This window comes from Bos indicus, chromosome 17 (assembly GCF_029378745.1).
Source record: "Bos indicus isolate NIAB-ARS_2022 breed Sahiwal x Tharparkar chromosome 17, NIAB-ARS_B.indTharparkar_mat_pri_1.0, whole genome shotgun sequence".
Taxonomy (NCBI): Eukaryota; Metazoa; Chordata; class Mammalia; order Artiodactyla; family Bovidae; genus Bos; species Bos indicus.
Window position 1 is genome coordinate 72,195,674 of NC_091776.1, and position 6,077 is coordinate 72,201,750.

Sequence of the window (6,077 nt, forward strand, 5' to 3'; positions counted from 1 at the left end):
ACTGTGAGTCCGTGGTGAGTAAACTCTCCTAAGATCACTGAGTCACTCTAGTGCTGCAGGAATGGGCGGATCCGATTGCCTGATCTCAGGAGGGCTGGACCCCAAGCTGAATCATCACTGCAGTTAATGGATTTTGCTCTAAGAGTGGAGAGGATCTTGGGTGATTCCTGAGTTTAAACAAAAACAGTCTTCCACCTTCCCCGGTGGCTCAGTGGTAAAGAGTCCTCCTGCCAATGCAGGCGGAGAAGGCAATGGCACCCCACTCCAGTACTCTTGCCTGGGAAATCCCATGGACGGAGGAGCCTGGTGGGCTGCAGTCCATGGGGTCACTAAGAGTCGGACACGACTGAGCGACTTCACTTTCACTTTTCACTTTCATGCACTGGAGAAGGAAATGGCAGCCCACTGCAGTGTTCTTGCCTGGAGAATCCCAGGAACAGGGGAGCTTGGTGGGCTACTGTCTATGGGGTCGCACAGAGTTGGACATGACTGAAGCGACTTAACAGCAGCAGCAGCAACCAATGCAGGAGACGGGTTCGATCCCTGATATGAGAAGATCCCACAAGTCATGGAGCAGCTAAGCACCACAAATACTGAGCCCGTGCCCTAGAGGCCCTGAGCCAAATGGGCCCATGGGCCCTAGAGCAACCACCACCAAGCCATTTTCTGGCTTCTCAAGAGAAGCCACCTCAATGAGAAGCCCGAGCACTGCAGCTAGAGAAAAAGCCTGCACAGCTATAAAGACCCAGTACAGCCAAAAATGCATTACATTGTTTTAAAGTCTTCATTTTCAGAAGCATGATGTCCGTGTGAGTGCTAAGTCACTCATGTCCAGCTCTCTGCGACCCCATGGGGAACTGCTATTATGATGTGGAGGAACCTGAAATGTGTACAGAGGGTCCTGAGGAGGAAGTGTTGGTGCTTTCCGACTGGCTTTTGAGGTTTTCATTTTGTGTGAGGAAAGGGGAACTCAGGACTGCAATTTTCTGTCTAGCAGTGACATTAAAATGATGTTCCCTGAGGCCTCCTGGCCCTTGCCCTGCCGAGGGCCTGGGTCCGGTCCCCGGTCAGGGAACGAAGAGCCCTATAAGTTGTGTAGCTCGGCTGGTAAAATAGAATGAAATGACAGGGCCAGCAGTGCTTGTGTGTGGGATGTATACTTCGGCAAAGGCATTCTGACAAGAACTAATACTGTTTCGCATCAAAAGGAATGTTAAGCTGCTTTATACACTTCCTGTGCTGTCCAGTTAGAACAAGAAGCAAGATCTCATTCCCACACAGATTTGCATCAGATGTATTTTCTGAGCTGTAACTACAGTTCCAGCAGAATTTTTCAGACCTTGATGCCAAGCGCAATGGAAACTTCCATATTTCAAAATCTAATTGGGCAATTCAGGAGTTCCCATCCAAACTTCAGTTGAAGATGATTAATCTGCAGTGTATTCATAACAAGCCAAAAGGCAAATTTTCAGAGAAGAATCTCGGAGGATTCTACACACACCGTCCCACAGTCTGGCTTCCCCGGTGCCTCCACACGGCAAAGGATCTGCCTGCAGCGCAGGAGACCTGGGTTCAATCCCTGGGTCAGGAAGATCCCCTGGAGAAGGGAATGGGTACTCACTCCAGTGTTCTGGCCTGGAGAACCCCATGGCCAGAGGAGCCTGATGGGCTGCAGTCCACGGGGTCTCGCGGAGCTGGAGCAGACTGAGCGACTCACTCTTTCGCTTTCATCCCACAGTAAATATGCGCCGTTGAAATCGTGCAGGTAGGCAGCACCATCTGGGTTCGAGACATTGTCAAAGACGAAACAGAGCCTAATTACATCTCGCTCGGCACTGGCAGGTCGACATTTCAATGTTGGGGGACACCGATCCCAAATGAATTCCATTATTCTCACTAGTATACTTGGATGATGAAACAGTTATACTCAACTATTATGATATTTTGAACTTCCTTTTAAAATATCGCAGAAAAATTTTCTCATTAGGTGAGAGAATGTTCCAGATTGATAAAAACAGGGGGTGCAGATCCCCTGAGGTGTTAAGATGCTCCCATTTTCCACGATTTTCTACTGGAGCCAGGGAGGAAGAGCAGGAGGCTGGAGCAAGATTACATATTTCTTGATTTTCCTCTTTGTCCTGCAAAGCCTTAAATATTTACTATCTGGAACTTTAGAGGAAAATTTGGGGACGCCCGGTCTAAAGGGTTGCACAGCACTGACCAAGAAGGAACGAGAGGGAATCAGTGTGCCTCTAGGGAACTTCACTGGAGAAGGCAATGGCACCCCACTCCAGCACTCTTGCCTGGACAATCCCATGGATGGAGGAGCCTGGTGGGCTGCAGTCCATGGGGTCGCTAAGAGTCAGACACGACTGAGCGACTTCACTTTCACTTTTCACCTTCATGCATTGGAGAAGGAAATGGCAACCCACTCCAGTGTTCTTGCCTGGAGAATCCCAGGGACAGAGGAGCCTGGTGGGCTATGGGTCTATGGGGTCACACAGAGTCAGACATGACTGAAGTGACTTAGCAGCAGCAGGGAATTTCACTAAAGGCACTCCAGAATGCTCTGAAATCAGGAGAAACAAGACAAGCTGCCTTTCAGCTCAAGTGACAAAAAAGTGGACTTCTAAAAAAATAATTTATTTACCTACGTGGCTGTGTCGAGTCTAAGTTGGCAGCACATGGGATCTGCAGTCTGGTATGCGAACCCTTAGTTGCGGTCCATGGAATCTTAGTTCCCTGACCAGGGATCGATCCTGGGCCCCCTGCATTGGGAGCAAAGAGTCTTAGCCACTGGACCGCCAGGGAAGTCCGAGAAAATGGATATTTTGTGAAAGAGGTGGCAGGGCAGTTAAAACCAGGTTAGAAAATGCCAGGGGGGACTATGACCAGACTTTAAGACACTGAAGTAAAGTTGGCCAGTGTTTTCTAGAGGGGTCCATAGAGCTTCCAAATACAGCAGCCAAGCCTCGTGCAGAGATGTCCCCCTGGGAAAGAAGAGATTAGCACGTTGATATTTTAAATAGTGCGTCATGGGAAATTATAATGGGGACGTGGACATTCTTTTGTTAGTATTGAAGTAGCAAACTAACAGGAAGGGGAAAAAGAAGACAACCAATAAGCTCCTCTTTTGTTTCAGGGAGAAAAATTTGGAAATATATGTGAAGCATGGGGGAGTAGTGGTGGAGAACTGCAGGGTGAGAGGGAGAGGAGGGTCTCCAAGGACGAGTCTAACCCAGGCAGTGGCCAAGCAGTGCTCGTGGAGGCCACGCCTGAGGACCAGCGGCCCGATCAAGTTGGCGCGGTGAGCACACCTGCTGCGTCTCCTACACAGTCAGGCCCCTTCTACCTTAGTATCTCTGCCAGCAAAGAATCTAGGGCAGGGAGAAGGGACAGGCACTGTTCTTCCGGGTCCTCAGTAAGACAGCAACCTGGGAAGACCGTCTGGCCGTAGCCATCACTTGCAGGGCTGGACCAGACGGGAGAATCAGAAGTCAGTGGGGTGGGGTGGGGCTTCCCTGGTGACTCAGTGGGTAAAGACTCTGCCTATCAGTGAAGGAGACATGGGTTTGATCCCTGATCTGGTAAGATCCCACAAGCCATGGAGCGGCTGGGCCCGAGCGGCACGACCATCGTGCCCTGCACTCTGGAGCCCTTCCCTGCAACAGGAGGCACCGTGGAGAAGCCTGCACGCCACAACTAGAGAGGAGCCCCGCTTGCCACAACTGTAGAAAACCGTGCAGCCACGAAGACTCCGTACAGAAAAGTAAAACAAATAATTAAAAAAAAAATTCTCTGGAAAAAAAAAATTAAAAAAAAAAAATTCTCTGGTAGGGGGACTTCACTGGTGGTCCAGCGGCTAAGACTCTGTGCTTCCAGTGCAGGGGGTGCAGGTGTGACTCTCGGTCAGGGAACTAAGACCCTGCATGCTGCCTGGCGAGGCCAAAAAAGAGTTGGCGGTGAGTCCTCAGTACAGAGGCAGCCTCAGGGACAGGAACCCTGGCAAGTTGCTCGAAAAGCCTTGTCAATGCTTTGAGTCTAAACTGTAATTATCTTAGAAGAGGAGAGTAAGTACAATGCTATCTGGAAACCTGGGGAAGAGCAAGCTAGAGCAGAACCACAACCTTACGTGGCGGCCCCTTTTTAAAGCTTCTTGTCGTTTGTCCGTTCTTTTCCATTTCATTACCTCTTAGTATCTAGGCTGTTTTCTGGGGGGAAAAAATTAAGCTTGTTTCAGCTGTGCTAAGGAAAAATAAGAAATTACTTAATTATTTTTATTGTAAAGAAATCCAAACATACACAAAAGTAGAATAATATAATTAATAGCTCCCCCCGCCACACACATACAAACACTTCACATCTCCAGCTTCAACAATTATCAACAAGGCCATTCTTGGGACTTCCCTGGCAGTCCAGCAGTTAAGACTCCACGCTTCCATCCCTGGTCAGGGAATTCAAATCCCACATGCCCCAGGCTGCAGCTGAAAAAAAAAAGACCATGCTTGTTTCACCATTATCCAGTCCAGACAGTATTCCCCACTGGAGTATTTTGAAGCAACAGAAGAGGTATTTTGATTCATCTTTAAGAGGAATTTTTAAAGATGCGAGCATGGCACTTTTGCAGCAGAATAGTGATGGTATCTGAAATCCAAACTGGGGGACAGATTCACCCTATTCCAAGATCGGCATTCCTTTCCGGTGCTAGAATCTACCTCGGAGGGCCTCAGTTTTCCTATCAGCAAAGCAAGCAAAATGGACTAACTTACAGGCAATAATTGTGTAACACTGAAATGAGCCCTGGACTTCAAAAGACCTCCCTGAGTGCTTCTTGCAAAGTATACAACTTAGGATAACTTCTCTGAGATATAATTTTGTATCTTTGAGATGCTCACTAAACATTTTTTTTGTATTTAATTTTGTATCTATATGTAAACTTATTGTGATAATCAGTTTATGATGTAAGCAAGTCAAACCATTATGCTGTACACCTTAAGCTTATACAGTGCTGTATGTCAATTATATCTGTATAAAACTGAAATAAAAATAAATATTAGAAAATGAAAAAAATACGACAAGGAATGATACAGTCAACTGGTAAGTCAGGTTAGGATTGGAACCCAAGCCTTCCTCTTCAAACTCTGAGCTATTCAAATTGTGCCTGAAAGTAACACGACTCGAAAGCATTTGGAGGGAAGCTGAAAACCTGCTTTGCTGAGTCACAAAAGGCACTAGACCGTGACAATTCCCCTTGAGTTTACCCCAGAAGGAACATCACCCATCACCCTGCAACAGTGGTCCCCAGCATTCTGGGCGCCAGGGACCCTTCCGTGGAAGACAGTTTTTCCTTGGGGCAGGGGGAGATGGTTTCGGATGATTCAAGCGTGTTCCTTTTACGGCGCACTTTATTTCTGTTATTATTACATCAGCTCCGCCTCGGATCATCAGGCATTCGGTCCCGTGTTGGGGACCCCTGCCCTACCTACAATGCAGGACAGGCTCAACCCAGCAATGAGAGTCGGCTGACCAGCAGTCTAGACAAGGGCTCCAATGCCTTTCTGGACAGGCGCTCTCTCCTCTACCGGGTTGCGGGGTGGGGGTGGGGGGTTCCTCAACAGGCATTCATTCCACCGAGATCTGAGATCCGCTTAGGGTGGGACGAAGAAGCGCCTGGCCCAGAGCTGAACAAGGCGCACCAAACCCCGCTCCCATTAAACGGACGGTCCAGTGCGGATGGGGGTGCGGCCAGGGGCCGGGGGTTCTGGGGTGGGGACCCCACCCAGAGGGGGTGGGGTCCTGGGGGGCCAAGGCGGCAGGGCTCCGAAAGGACCCGGGAGCTTCGCCAGACACCAGCTGAGCACCAGCGACGGTCGGCTCCGCCACCCCCTTAACCTGGCCGGCCAGGCTGCGGTCAGCCCGGAGCCGCGCCCGGGGGCGGGACCTGGCCTGCACTCCCCGCTTTGTTCCCAGAGCGGGTTCTAGAAGCACCGCCTCCCCGCAGCGCCCCCCGGCGGGCCCAAGAGGGAGCGCGGGGGCGCGCACGAGCGGCGCACGCCCGCTCTCGCGATTGGCCGCGC